The sequence below is a fragment of the Heptranchias perlo genome, chromosome 19 (genome assembly GCF_035084215.1).
Source record: "Heptranchias perlo isolate sHepPer1 chromosome 19, sHepPer1.hap1, whole genome shotgun sequence".
NCBI classification, from domain to species: domain Eukaryota; kingdom Metazoa; phylum Chordata; class Chondrichthyes; order Hexanchiformes; family Hexanchidae; genus Heptranchias; species Heptranchias perlo.
In genome coordinates this window covers 15,049,284-15,065,659 of record NC_090343.1, presented here as the reverse complement: position 1 = coordinate 15,065,659, position 16,376 = coordinate 15,049,284, and the positions used below count along the sequence as shown (strand labels likewise).

Genomic DNA, 16,376 nt, shown 5'->3' with positions numbered 1-16,376 from the left:
TGGGGATAATAGAGATGCAAAAGGATGCCTAAGATTGCTCAGTTTGCTAAAGTGCTAACGCTACTGCCAAATTACTTAGCTCCTTGGCCCAGTGGTGCATCAGAACTTGATTTTATTGGGACGCCTACTAATAAAATCTTCATTAACTTCTTTTCACAAGAGAAAAACCTCTCTGAGGAACTGAATATTATATACAATTCATTACTGTTTAATTAATATCGTTGTCCTGTGGTTACATTCCATTCTATGGGTTACATTTTTTATTGAGATCTTGAAAGCCAATAGGTTGGTAAATGGGTCACTGGGTTTATAAGACTAATAAAGGTCTTTGCGTCCAGCTGTGCAAATTGTTTGCTGTGATCTTGTACCTGGATATTAAATAAATGCACCTTGAAGCTTAGATATGTAAATGATTTTACATATCTAAGCTTAATGATTTTATTTAAAATTGCTCCTGCACTCTCATTGAAAATGTTCAACATTTCACTGATTTTTTAAAAATCTGTAAATTGCATGCTATATTTGTCCTTGGAAGTATAGTCTTGTTTTATAACTTTGAAATTTGTATGGTTTGTGATTTAGTTAGAGCAATTGCTCCCAGTAAAGCAGATACATAACAATTTTAAAGCCCAGTGCTGTAGTTCGAAGGTTTCTATGAGGTAAGAAGGTCATTAGGTGGAGGAAATATTGCCCAGATTAGCCTGTAAACTCATTTAAGTTTGTTATTTAGCTTGGCAACAGTGGTAGTCATCTTGTTTTCAATTAAACAATTATTTGGTTATAACTGTGGGAAAACTGTTTGATTTGGAGAAAGCTAGAAAGTCTTGTGTCAATCTGATAAGTATTTCTTACACAAGACTAAAGAGAATGCACCTGACAATCTACTTGGACCCTGAGATTTCAGCCCTGTTGTGTTACTGTTATAAATTTGTATTTGTTGTCATAGATTTTCTCCTCACTGATTTTCTACTCTCCCCTCTTCTTCTGAAGACTGTTTATTTCCACCTCCACAACATTGCTCACCGCCTCTCAGTCGCTTTGCTGCTGAAACCTTCATACACGCCTTCATCACCCCTAGACTCGAGTGCTCCAAGGTTGTTCTTTCTGGCCTCTCTTCTTCCACCTTCCATAAACTCCAACTTGTGGAAAACTCGGCCACAAGCGTTCTGTCCTGCACTAAGTCTTGCTCGTTGATCACACTTATTCTCACTGACCTACATTGGCTTCCTGTCCCCAATGCATTAAATTTAAAATCCTTGTTCTCATCTGTAAATCCTTCATTGCCTTACTCCAATTGCTTTGCCCCAATATATCTCTGCAAACTCCTCTACATATATATAACCCCCCCACCCCCCAAAAAACACTCCATTTATATGAATCTGGTCTTTTGTGCATTCTCCCCTTCTTTCTTCTTCCCATTGACAACAGAGACTTCAGCTGTTTGGCTTCTACTCTCTGGAATTCCCTCCCTGAAACTCTCCACCTTTTTATCTCCCTCCTCCTTCAAAAACCTTTTCGAAACCTGTCCTTTTGACTAAGGTTCTGGTCACACCTCTAATTGCTCCCTTCCTGGCTTGGCATTCATTTTCCTTCTGCCTATTTGTGAAGCACCACAAGCTGGGGTAGATCTGGACTTTGTGCGATAGTGCAAAACGGGTGATAGCAAGGCAGCAGCCTGTTTTAAATCTCTCCCTATTTTTATTTCTATTGACTTCGCTTTCACCTGAGAATGGGCTGCCAGTGGGCCAGAAGAGCACTCCCGAGAAGTCGGTTAGGCCTCTCAACGCCTGAAGAAATAGGACTAGCATACTTCGCCCACCTGCATGGGTGGGGGTGTTGCGTGGCCATTTAAAGGCATGCCTGAAAGTTTACTCAGACGGGCAAGATCCCCACCAGACTTTCAACTGCCGATCGCCCCTTTTTCAGGTGAGAAACGGGCGGCCAGCAGCTGAAAGTCTCCCCCTTAATTACTATCAGGTGTCAAAACAAGCAGGCTATTATGATGGGGTAACTACCAGAAACAGGCCATTTTTCCTTTGTCTATCACTGTGTGAAGACTATTAATATTTTGTTTGGCTGACTACTTTAAAAGAATTGATTTATTCAAATATTCAATTGTCTGCTGTTTTCATACCAGGACTTAGTTGCTACTAGCTGGTGTTGTGGGAAGTCAGGTCACCGAAGCAGGGAGCGACGCTAAATTTGGTTCCCAGATTACCATTAAAACATAACTGAGAAGACCACATAAATGGGGAGAGAAGTGAAGGATACATGCAGAAAGGAATGTACTGGTTATGACCAACCTCCAACTATTTTCATCTTCATTCTTAGTTGCACTCAAGTGCTATGGGAAAAATGACATGGTGGGTTGATAGTATTGCTGGCCCATCCCCTTTTAGATCAGCTCAAACTTTTCCCAAACTCTACTGGTAGTTTCTTATCAGAACTGCTGGAGAGAGCAGATAAGCATCCTGCTGGTAACTTGATTTTACCTCCTTTGCCACTCCCTAGCCCTCCTACCACCATCAGAACTACTTACATCCCATGTTTATATCATAAATTGTGCAGACTTGTCAGATCTAGGATTCATGCCCAGCCCAGACTCCTGTGTTATGAGACGTCAAAGTTTGAACTTTCATGCATAATCATTCATGCAGTGAGTTACCATTCTGGAATGTGCTGTTGTTGGGGAGGCTCAGAGCGGAGGTTTGACATTTTCCCACAGACAGGAAAAATGAGAAGGTGAGTCACCATGGGTATAGGCTGCTCATGGGGTTGTAGTCAATTACAAAGTGACATTGATGGGGTCCTGGTAACATGTTGCCTACTTATTCTCTGGACCAATGCTGGTGCGATGCTTGATAAAAAAACAAAGAAAGAAAAAGGGGAGAAAATACCTCAAATATTGGTATATTCAGCTGGTAATTTAAAATCACCTAGCTCATATGCTGAACTATAGCAATATATTACTAAAAATGCAACATGAGTATATGGAATTAGTCAACATAATCCAAAAGAAAATTATATTTGTTTGAATTTAAAGCGCAATCAGAACTTTTGACTTTCAAAACAGAGCGTGGGATTGCCGTAAGTCATGAAGCATTTTACAAAAGTTTAATTTGCAATCTTTGTATCTACAGGTCTCAAAGTCTGAAGCTGCAGTCAGTGAAATCCTTTGTTTGACGATTTGACAGAGTACAATCCAAGTTTAGGTAGTTATAAAAAATGGTGTTTAGCAGATTCAGCTTAGGTAAAAGAAACAAAGTGGACATCGCAGCTTTAATTATAAAAGCAGTGCATGTTGTACCACATATATACCGTAACCAAAACTGATCATGTTTAATCAGCTTGTTGTAACTGCGAATTAAATTAACTTGGCATGGCACTTGCACTAACCATTTATGGAGATAATAAGATTATAGTAATTCTCATTAACTCATTAGTATCACATGAATGCTCATTACAGTTGGACTTGGACTATGTTTCATTTGCAAATCGCCAGTTTTCGTACCCAAGTTGTGCATATTATTATGTCATAAGAGGATACGGAGATACCTTCCTCATGTTGAGGCTGCCTCAAGAGCTCCACCTGTCTAGAGCTGATGAGCATCAACTGAGCAGTTCATGGAGTGAAGGCTGTCTCACTGTTAGAAATGTTTTTTATATTTTTTGTTATATAAATTGTTGCTAACAAAATAAATAAGATTGATTATGAAATCACTTGAGCTTCATTCAAACACGTTACGTATGACCTTTGGAAAATGAACTCTGTCCTCAAAGATTGTAATGAGTGTTCTGCAGTCCATGATTAAAACATTGCATGGTCAGTTTGAGAACTGGCATGGAACTGGGAGGCATTCTGTGTACGAGTTTACATTTCAAGCAACTCTCAGACTGCTGAGAGTATCTTTGTTCATGTGACGAACTCCACACTGATACGAACATATTTTGTCAAGGGAAAATGTGGCTCCTGATTGATGAATTATGAAATGGACCATTACTATCTAAACATTTATGCTTCAAGTTGGCACAACACAACTCTAAATTTGTGATTTTTGTCAGAATCATCCAGCTGCTGTCAATAGCTGTGCTGGTGCCAAGTGTTTACTTTCACCCTGTTGCCACAATGTGCACAGAGACTGCTGGGAGGAAGGTTGAAAATTCAGTTTTTGAGGCTCTGCCAAACTTCTAGAAGATGTGATGGATGGATCAGTTAAAGGGCCCAAAATGCAGCTCAGATCAATATGTTGCCTCCAGAACTGAAGTGAAAGAAAGATTGGTATACCCAAAATTCCTAAAGATGTTGCAAATTTTGATGTGGTCAGAACATATTTGTGACTTTGGGACATTTGTCCATTATAAAGGCACTGTATAAATGCAGGTAGTTGCTGTTGTCATTGTCATCATTTTCATGTTTGATATTTGCTTATGATTTTTTCCTCCTATCTACAAGTAGGGGAAAAGGATGGGCTAGCCAGTTGACATCTCTGTGAAATTGGCTCCTTGTGCTCGTTGGTTGACTAGCTGGAAGGAAATGTGGTCAGGGTTTTGAGCTTAAACCTTCTCTGCTGTTCCCATCACTGCTGAAGAGGCACCGGAATGTGAACGTCTTTGAGAATGGGACTTGAATTCAGAGTTTCTAGTCAAAATACCAGGGTTAGAGTTTATAGGTCACCTAAAGTTTGTATCATTCCTAATTCAGTGACTATATTAGACATCAAAAATAAATGTCACACCAAGGTGGTACATGTGTGCAGAATGCTCTATTTAGGAATCCTACTATTCTTCACCTAAACTCAGTGCACTAGACATTAGGAAAACAATGCTGTTTCACTCCAGGTTCTCTTTAAATTAATACTGGCATCTACTGAGATAGACATGGCATCAGCTTTTCAACGCTATTTCCATTTTAGGTTGTACAACATTATTTAATACATTGGTAATGTTGCTTTCAAAAGCTGCTGCCCATGTAATGCCACATAGAAGGCTGTTGGAAGAATAAGAGAGTACTGGCTGCTGATGTCTGTATTGTAATTTTGAATGAGTTATACAAGGTTTTGTGTTCAAATGTCATTAATTCACACAAGAAAATTCCACAATATATAGTATTATGTTATATTTTAAATACAGAATGCTAAGAAATTATGTGTGCATGCAGCATGACTTATTTGCACATGGAAGCAACAGACTAATTGATCTCAAAACACTACCTAATTTACTGTTTTTCTTATTTCTCTAGTAATTTACTGTCGACATATTGTGCATAATTTATTCTGAAGTTGAATTGCAATTAAGCTGATTTGCTTAAAAGCACCTCCACAGACTTGTCCGAAAACACAACAACTGATGAGTCTCAATTGAAAATTTGAGCCTCCCACCTATATTCGGGGAGTTAGGAACTCTACCATTACCTTGTTTAGTGTGGGAGTTTTCTTTATATTCTGCAGATTAAGCTGTGCAAAATTGGAAATGATAGAGCTTCGTGTTTGACTGTTTGGGAAACAAACCTTTCTCACGTACTAACGCAGAGGTATGTCACAGTCCAAATTCATAGCTGAAGTACTTATAGGCTACATTGGATTTTTTTGTATGAAGTGACCACGTGGAGCACAGATGATCTAATTACTGTCAACTGAATTATTTCCTTTATAGGTCAGGTGCTGATTACCACCACAATAGGTTTTAAAGTTATAGCAGCAGAAGATTCATTGTTCATCTAGGTATCTTGTGTGTTAGTGTAATAATTGTCATTCTCATTTTCTATCTTCTGACTAACTTGGACCATGTACAGCTTTTGATCTCTTTGCATTATTGAATTACCTTAATGAATGAAATAATTAATTAATGAAATAAAAGACACCTTTTCTGTTTATCCTCAGCAACTTTTTCTAATTTGTTTTGAAAATTCTATACTCATTTGTTCATGACAAATCTCTATAATTTAGTTCATATATAAACTAATTTTTCTAAGTAAAATAATATTTTATGGTAACTTTTAGTGGCGCTAACAAATCATTTTAGCAGCATACAAATATAATAGGTTATTTGGCAATAACCAGGAGTTAATCAGAATATATATTATTGTGCAGATATTAGCTATTGCTGGGAGACCTCGCATGTTGTTGTTCATAGGTTGTTTGAGTTCTGGAGCAAGTTTGTTTAATTGTTAACTGGGCCTGTCCGTTTACAGTCACTGTTCAAGTACACTCTATGGGAAAGGGATCTAATTAGATTAAACCAAGTAATTGTAACTGCTTGTACACTAATGAGATCAATCAGAGGGCAATTGTAACTGATTGTAGATTTCAGGCTCCAGGTTAATGACTGGTATTCTTTCTCTTTTATTTTAAGATTGTTTTGCATCTGTAACAGAGTGTGAGACTAATGGCCCTATGCTAGATGCAAGACTTTAAAGGGTAGATTTTTGTCTTCATCACCTGGGCGGGAATCTGGTGGAGAGAATGAAATGAAAATCAGATGGGTTCTATAAAGGGCGGGTGATCTGCCCTGTCACATTATTGCCCAAGTGGTAAAGAAAAAATATTACCTCTATATATATATTAATCTGAATCTAATATAGTATGTGTCTCTGGATTATGAAATTCTTCATATGATTTTATTTTAATGCAATGAATAAATGAGCACAGAACTTTCATCTTCCACTGGACAGTTTGGTTGGGCACTGTAATCCTAAACCATATGTATACAAGCTGCGACCATTTCAAGAGCATAAATTGTTCATCGTTGTGTTTGTGGATTCACTGATGAATAGTCATTATTAGCAGTTGCTGTTGGCTGCTGCTGAGAATTTAAAAAATACATTTATATCAAATAATGTTTTAAGTTCTCTAGCTTACATATTCAGATAAAAATAATGGTTCTTATTCTTGACAAGCCCTAACGTGGATGCATTACAGATGAGATGATACAGTTAGTTTTGTTAATAAGGTGCATTTTTTGTTTTGCTTTAATATTTTGACACATCATGAATCATGTTCAATTCTGTTGCTGCTATAATTTGAAGCACTGCTGGAAAGTTTGTTGCATTGTATACTGAGTCTGCATTTCTATCAAGCTTTAAAAGTGATCTAAATCTGAGCTGCAGTTGATTTTGAGATTTGGACGTGTTCTTACTGCCTTTGAAAGGAGCTCAGCACAAACAGATCAAATGAATATTTCTGCCTTCAAGTTTGAGCTGGAACAGTTTGTAATGCATCTCAACAGCAGCATTTGTAGGTATTCTCAAACAAGCTTGTTCTAACCAGAAAGGAGCTTTAAGGTTTTACATTATAGAAGTACAGCAGACAGCACAAATATGGCTCTCGTACCATTGGCAGTACCTGAAAATACAGGGTAAATTCACTAATCCAGCACTCCCAACAGGGAGCGATGTTTAAAAGAAGCGCATATCAGAGATCGCACCGATTCTCCAATCCGTGTTTCTTTCACACATAGATCCCTGCTGGGAGTATGAGATGGGTGAATTTACCTTTATAAGAATGCCAACTTACCTTGTTTTGGCAGCAACAGAGGCCTACTTTTTTCATGGAACTTGTAAATTGCCACTGAATTCACCAGTTCTGCTTTTGCCTGGCATCTAATGGAGAAAGATGCTGGATGTAAATGTAAATGGGGAGAGTGGCCGGTATCGCACGCCTCTCTCTGAATACAGGAACCGCAAAATAGAGATTCTTTTAGGCTGGTAAGGTTGCAGCATTAGAACCTGGATCCCAGTGCTGAGAAGCCCACAAAGGGTCGGAGAGACAGGACACCCAAATTTATTATCATTTGTTTATATGGATGCAGCTGAAGAACTAGAAATTAATTTGGTCTAGTCATACTAGTTTTTTCTTTAACATATTAACTGACTTTCCAGAAATTAATAATGTGGAATGAATCTATTAACAGCTCACTGTTACACTTTTGCTTTGTATTTGTTGAAATATTATTGTAACCTTCTATTAAGATGGCTCAACTTGCTGGTTGGGGTGAAGATGGACTGGGTGGTGCAATGGGTTAGATAATAGCCTTTAAGCTTTGAGATCTAAGCTTGGGTTCACATTCAGTATTGACTGATGAGGTATAAACCCCCCTGTTGGCTACAAGGGTACAAAGTGAAATAGGTTTGGGCAATCAGGTTCCTAATGGTCATGGACCCATACTATAAAACTAACCCTAATTCATCACTAATTGTTACTAAACGAGCAATCTCACTTAGAAAGCCATAACGTGGCTGGTGCAAGAAATGAAGAAACTGATGCAGTATGAGGTGATCTCATGAGGTGGAGGTTGGGGCAGAGTAAGGGAGCTTTACTCTGCAACTAATCATGTTACATTTATTCTGGATGAGCTTGATGCAGACTCTGGATGGCCTAAATGGAAAGTATTATGTCCCTAATGTCCATCACTATGATGAGTACGAGGAAAAAAAATTCTTGACTGTCGTAATAATGGAAGAAAATTGTTGTGATGACTCCAGTGAACCAGATAAAAGAGATTAAACCATTTATTTATATAATCAACACACAACTTGTACAAGTATTGATTAACTAATATTACAAGCTGGCTACATAAAGAAAGATATTGCTTTGATGCATTATGATTCTCCTGTTAGGGGAAAAAAAAATAACACCTCAGAAGGAAATGCCAGGATAAAGATTTCTCTTTCCGTATGCTCTTAGATTTGTACAAGCCTACTTGATGACTAGGGTTCAGCCTACCAGTTTACACGTGCATGATATATTTGCAGATGTCAAGCACCATAATTTCCCTATTGACAATGTCTTCATAGCTGTTTATCTTCAGCATTCGTTGGCAGTTTCAGCTCAGGCACGTTCTCTGTCTCCAGCTCATGCTGTGGCGATCAATGCACAGCTACAGCTGGTTGAAGGGGACCAAATCCATAGAAGAGTTGATTTGGTTCCATTTTACCAGCTTTAGCAAAGCATTTGGCTCAAGAAAGGGCAGATGTTTATCTGAAATATTGATTTATCAATTAAAAAAATGATGCATTCACATTTTATGCAAGAATATAATCAAATTATCATATATTAATTACCATACAGACACTGGCAATTCCAATACCATATAGAATAATATTGTACTTATCAATTGTACTGATAAAATTTCAGTCACATCAATCTTCTTTGGTATTTTTAGCCTATTACTGCTCATTTCCTTTACACGTACTCCAAATATTTAACTGTTCTATATCTTATTTATTATGGATAATTATCTCCCAGGTGGAAGTTTAAGCGCAAAAATTATTGTATCCTAGAAAGTTGCAGGCTGGCACTTTTGTCCTCTTCAGAGTTTCCTAATCATGGGCAGAAAAAAAAAATAATACGAATAACATTAAAAGCAAAGATGGTTATTGTTTTCTGCAGATCAGTTTGCAATCTCTGTAACAGCACCGTTCTTTAACATGCACCATCTCTTCAGTGATACACCTCTGATGAATATACGAGCTGCACACTATCATAACTACCCATCAGCATTAAAACATCTATAAATTGAGATGTGGCAAAACAAATATTCAGTTAACATTAAATTGCTTGTGTTAGACAGGGACACTGTCTCTCCTCTTCCCCCACTCAAGCAATCAAAGGAATTTGGAAGAAATATACAAAAATGAGGATATGTGTAATGGAATAAAATGAATAGTTAAAAGGAGGAAAAATGTTACAATAGCAACATGATGCAGGAAAAGCTACGACATCCAGAAATTGACAGGTGGAGAAATGAACACACATGGAAATTAAGCAGGAAATACATAAGGGTAATTTTTATATGGTCTATGCAATGACCAAAACAAAATATATGATGCAGTGCTACTGATTTCCATTCTAGCATGCTATTGAGCTGGACCTATTTTCTTATAGCAGAGCACTTTTGCTGTAATGGCACCCCAGAATAAACACACAAAAATCAGCACTAATTTCAGGAAAACAGATTCTACAATTAACCTAGGACGATGGAGAGATTCAGACTTCCGCAAAGTTAACCAAGAAATCTAAGACAGTGGTGTGGAATTCTGTGTGGCAATTAACTCTACTTCCTTAACCTGAACAACAAACAACTTGTCTTTAAGGTAGCGAAAAAACCCAAGGCACTACACTGAGATGTAAGGAAGAAGGACACCAGACCAAAGAAGGAGATATTAGGAGTGGTGACCAAAAGATTGGTCAAAGAGGTAGGTTTTAAAAAAGTCCTTAAAGGAGGAGAGGGAGGTGGGAGGAAACTCCACAGTGCAGGGCACAAGCGTCTGAAGGCAAGGCCGCCAAAGGTAGGACGAAGGATGGGCTGTTTGAGGAAGGCGATGATGATGGCAGTTTATAAAATGAGTGGATCAGTGCCTGAGGAGATACTATCATTTACAATGTCAGCTAGCATTGTAGACTGGAAGAGGCATTTGGTGGACAGCAGTTTAGTTGAAATAGGTTTGAGGGAGCAGGAGGTGGATATCATACAAAAGGTGAACTAGAAGCAAGCATGGGAGATTGGAGAGAAACTAGGGAGATGAGGGTTCGGGGCTAGAGAGGGGGAGCATGAGGGAGGTTAGGCTTGGTGGGCAAGGGGAAGGAAGGAAGCAGCAGAGGCAACTGAATGGATGGTCTGCATCTTGATGACAAAGAATTCTTTGCACTGGTTGTCAGAGATGAGGGTGGAGGATGCAGGGGAGAGGGGGTACTTGGTAGTGGTGAAACAAAGCTGGGGATTAACTTGGATCTCCAGAATGATCCAAGAGTACTGAATGGTTTTGGTAGAGGATAGTGAAGCTCAGTGGAGTTTGACATGATCCAGCCAAATCTGGCAATGGATGGCTAAGTCAGTTGTGCTTCAGACATGCTCCAATCTTGAACTTGAAAGAGCAAAGATTAGGACTGTAAAATGAAGAACAACCAAGATGAGAGAGGGTGAAAGTTTTGCTAGGTACAAGGGCATCAAAATTGGAGATGAGAGAGTGGATGAACAAATCAACAACTGTAGGTGTATTATGGTGAATCGAAGGCCAAAGGCTAGGCAGTTGGAAGTTTGAAAGTGCAGTTGTAAGCAACTTGAAGAGTTTTTTTCTGGAGTGGACGCAGAAGGAAGTGGGGTTGATGAGGAATACTTGCTCACTGGAGTTTGTTCAATTGGCTATTTAATTAGTTCATTTATATTTTTCATAGGTCATTAACCTCAATATATCTGCTGCGCAGAATGTAAGTATTGGTCTAAGTCAACTATATTTGAAGTTCAAACAGGTTTGTTTGTAGGAACTGTTCCCTTGTTATTTTCATGTGATTAATCTAGAACATTAACAAATACAATTAAAGTCTATTTGCCACAAGTGTGCAAAATAAAAATTAGCAGTTCGCTGAAATTGAGTATCTCAACACAATGCAGGAGATGTCCTTTTAAAACACTGAAATATTCCTGTGACAAAATATGTGAGATTCAGATACATTTTGCATGTTTTCTTCAATTAAGGCTGGGGAATATATGAAATCTGGGTAGGTAAATATATGGTTATTGTATGTAAGGTGAAAAGGTTCCAATACATTACAATGAGCCTCATAGTTTTACCTAAAAAATAATAAGGGTTTCTATTTAAGTATAGATTAACAGTGCTCATTGGATTATCCAATAACAGTCATCTAAATTATCAATTTAATGATGTGTTTTAAAATTAGTCTCCATCTTTATAGGTACTGTCATTTTATGGTATTTTAAACTTAACAAGCAATTCTCTATACATTCAGCAACCACTGATAATGGTAGTTCCTATCACTTCAAGCAACTAGCGTCCCTTGTGACCGTGTCAGTTGCTAGTTCCTCTTATTTGATAAGGTGCAACTTACATGGTAAATTGGAACCACAATGCTCTTTGTAAGGAAGAGAGCCATATTTGGAGGAAGCCAAAATTTCTGGAAACTATTAATCAATCAGAGCTGTTAATGAATCAAGAATATCAAATGTACAGTAGGTGGACTCACACTGAGTTATTTTCCAGGCCTTCTGAAGCGCATCTACTGGTAAGTTTTGGCACTTATTGTTACTGGCCTATTGAACAAAGGACAACATTGCTTTGTACAGCTCACGGCGTGTAGTCTGAGGCTTATGCTAGGAATACATGTGTAACTTATTTTTATACAATGGGTAAATCAATTACTTGGGCAGTGTATCACAGTCAAGACAAAATTAATAAAATGGAACATTGATCATCTTCAGGTTTATTGAAATTTATTTTTACAACACTAAGAACACTATTATAAGCATGAATAAAGGACTTATATGGATCTTAGAGCAGAGATGATTAAGGGAAGATTTAATAGATTTAATAGAGGTGTTCAAAATTATGAGGGGTTTTGATAGAGTAAATAAGGAGAAACTGTTTCCACTGGCAGGTGGGTTGGTAACCAGAGGACATAGATTTAAGATAATTGATAAAAGAACCAGAGGGAAGTTGAGTAGAATGTTTTTTACGCAATGAGCTGTTATGATCTGGAATTCACAGCCTGAAAGGGTGGTGGGAGCAGATTAAATAATAACTTTCGAAAGGGAATTGGATATGTACTTTAAAAAGAAAAATTTGCAAGGCTACGGGAAAGGACTGGGGAAGTGGGACTACTTGTATAGCTCTTTCAAAGAGCCGGCACAGGCACGATGGGTCGAACAGCCTCCTTCTGTATTGTAAGATTCCACGATTTTCCAAAGCTTATTGGTAAGTTTTATAATAGTAAAGCTGTAAAAAGAATTTCAACAATAAAGGAACAGTAACAGTACTTAAAATTTGACAGAATAATTGATCCTGAATAATATTTCCCTCTCATAATTTAGTTACTTTCAATTTTACACGTTTTTCACAGTGAATGCTTCACTGGAGGTTTGCCAGGCTGTGATTTATTCACCTCTAATTCATTCAGTGTAACCAATGTAGGGAATACCCCCTCCTGATGCGATTTTATTTTATCTGTACGACCTCCCAAATACAAATCCTTATGCGTTTTATAGTTCTTCTTGATGAAAACAAATGAATTTTCTCTTTGTGGGAAATGAAATGAAAAATATTTCAAAACACATTGCAAAGTTTTATGATGGAAACCCACAATGAATGCCACAAATCACATTTCTCTTTGTGACCAACTGGTTCTCAATTTGCAGCAGTGTATTGGATGAAACCCTTAGGTGGCCAAACTGTGCCTATGCAGACTCGGAGTTCCAGTTGTTATTTAATTTGAATATTATCTTTTATAGTGGTGATAACTATTTTATAATTTTGTTAACATTCCTCTTGAATTGAACCCTTTTCATTTGTAGTATATTCACAGAATACCAGATAAGGTTCTATTTTGACTGCAAGGAAATATGAAGATGGAGGTGCTGGGGTAATGCAGAGACACAGTGCTTTTGGACTCATCTTTATTGTAACCCAGCGGTGATGAGCCACAAGTTTGAATTCCCTATGCTATTCCAATCCTGGTTTCAGGTGTATACTGGAGAAAGATGCTGAATAGAAGCAAAAGAAGTGGGCAGGGTGGCAATTACTGTGTGGATCATACCCCTGGACAGTGAGTGCAGAGTGGAATTGTCAGAGGGTGGGAGAAGTTCAACTGCTGACTTCATAGCTATAGTTGGCACAAGGCAGAGAGCTTGTGTTGATCTTTCAGTCTCATTTTTATTTTCCTGACGAGGAGCAGGTCTCTATTTATATATCGATTAAAATAGTCATGCTTCACATAATCATTTTTGTAAATGAGAGATACAGTCAGACTTTCCAACTTTCAGAAATGGACTTTGGTGACACCATTGAGTTAGTTGGACCATACTCTCAACCTTACTCCATAAAATCTATTGCCATTAGTTGTTGAACTCATTGTTTATATTCGGATGTTCTAAGTATTAGCCCATCTTTCTCTTCCAGATGCTGCCTGCCCTGCTGTGTATTTCTAGCAATAGCTGTTTTAGTTTTAGATTCCTAACATTCATTTTCTTCTATAACTATTTTATATGCATTGTTATTATTTTTTTAGATTGTAATGGTAAGTTTTTTGATTTAAAGACCAGCATAGAAAAATAAAATTATTACAGAAGACAATGCCCCAAAATCGGATGCAGACTAAAAAAAATGAGGAAAAAAAATAACTGATATTTTCGGTGAGATTGCGAGGATGGCATTTTAAACAACCTATCAGACTTACTGATTCATACAAAACAACAATCAGTGAAACTTGCATTCTGCAGAAAAGTTCATATAAAGAAACAATGATCTAACGACACTTCAGACACTTCAACAAAAAAGGCAAAATGGATACATCAACAACTTGCTCCTTAAAGAAGTGTCAAATACAAACCATACAAGGTTTCTTACAGCACTTTCAATATAGTATATAATGCCACTTCAGTCAGTGTGGCTATTGATAGTAATTGCTATTTAAATGATGAGTAAAATAAGAAAATAGCATGGCAGGGCAGCAAAAGAGCTATAGTATAGCCATTGATCATTAATAGATTATCTATCACATTAGCATTCTCAATTAACCCAAAATCTGTCTTTACTTTAAAAAGTATAGCTACACATATTGTCGTTATTGATGCCACAAATAAAAATCCAGTGACACTTATGTTTAATACTATGTGATTAACAGAAAATAAGCATAATACTTAATATTTCAGGACAGGGGAGATCAGTCCAGCATTCTGCTTATAGAGAGTGCTGTACGTCTGCATATTAACATTGTGGGACTACAACTGGAATTTTATATCAGAATCAAACATCTGGAAAGATTATAATATTTTAGTATGTTGCTAGAAAACAATAAATCAAGAAAGGGCCTTTCTTCTGTACATTACTCTAATGCTATTTTCTAAAATTTATCTTTCGAAATGCTTTTTAAAAATTGGCACAGGATACAACTCAGGGTGAAAAGGAGGGAATAAAAGATGAACTAAATCAAGAGGCAGTGGTTAGGTGATATGTAAGTGAGATGTAGCCCCTAAAAAGTAACGAAATGAACTTCAGCAAGGTGCTAGGAAAGAAAAGCAGTGCACGGTTTGGAAGTTGAAAGATATTGCAATGCTCAAAGGGCTAAAGTACAAGTTATTGTTTTTAATCAATTATTGACAGTCTAAATAAGTAAATGTATTTATTTAGATAAGCAAATGAGAGATAAATGTATTCTGAGATGGATTGGTGTTAGGATAAACAGCAAGAAAGGTAGTCGCAGATCACCCTTATGATCCTGGAAATTAACTGCAGGATTCAACGAATCAGCTGACCGTCTTAAATCTCAGCATTGGCAGTGATCAGGCTGGTCATAAAACCTCCTGGTAAAATGACTTAATCCTCAAAGTATATCGTCCAATATTGACAACCTCTAAACCTAGTAACTCTCCTAATAAGCAAACAGAGTAATCTGTTATAAACAAGTTGAAGGCCATAGATTTATTAGAGGGGGGAAACAATTGATGCGCTGAATTGTTTTTTTTTACAAGAGATACACTTGACTCTAAGTGTTACTATTTTGTGTTAGCTGTTACAGAAAACATTTTTTAAATGCTTGCACGTGTTGTATGGTAGAAATTATACATTGTTTTAAAAGCTGTAGTGGTTTAATACTTCAGCACTCTTAGAGTTAACTACTAACAATTTAGGCACAAGAAGACCTTCATTTGAAAGATTTTAGCTTTTTTGTCATCTTTAATTACTTAATTTAGCTAAGAAAGCAGACCATAGAGGGTTTACTGCAAAATCCATTTTGCACTATTAAAGTGGGCATTCTTTGTGAGTTAGGTTTTTAAATCACAATTATATCATCAGCTGGGAACCATAATGGCCATTTTCAGTGTAAACTAAAGCACAATGTGTTAATTGAACATTTATTGAGCTATTGTGTTTATTCGAAGAAATGAAATGTTTTCAACCTAATTGTATCACAAATAGGTGAAAATTTGCCCCTAAAAGTAAGTAATTGTATCAATTAACTGATACAATACAAAGTAACCTCTCCAGAATGTTAAACATTTCAACCCTACGTGCTGACCTTTTCCATTTTTTTAAAAGGCAAATATAAAACATTGTCATTTTTGAGGTCCTTCTTAATAACATTATTACTACCTTTCTGCCAACACTTGGTATATTAAATTTTAATCTATAAAAATTATTTCATTACTTTATGAATATGGAGAGGAGCTTGATATCTGAGACAGTGTATCTTTTAACTTTAAATCAGCAACAGCATTTGCTTTATTAATGCAATATGTGCTGAAAAAATATTATTAATTTAATAAAATCCGGAAACTTTCAACTTCACAAATTTAATTATTTAATGAGGAAGAGCCCGGAGTTTGTTTCAGCTGCTGTGATAAAATATTAATTCTTCACTTAAAATCTC

The 16,376-nt window shown here is 37.0% G+C and overlaps 1 long non-coding RNA gene across 2 annotated transcripts in view; it reads right to left on the bottom strand.

Annotated features, from left to right (window-relative positions):
- Positions 1-16,376, bottom strand: part of LOC137335184 (uncharacterized) — a 37,511-nt gene that overhangs the window by 14,358 nt on the left and 6,777 nt on the right. The window contains exon 3 of one of the 2 annotated variants that reach the window (XR_010966356.1): positions 8,484-8,975. The exons of the other annotated variant lie outside the window; for it this stretch is intronic. This is a non-coding gene — a long non-coding RNA (uncharacterized lncRNA). Of the gene's footprint in view, positions 1-8,483; positions 8,976-16,376 lie in introns of those variants that run through there. 2 annotated transcript variants of the gene reach the window in all.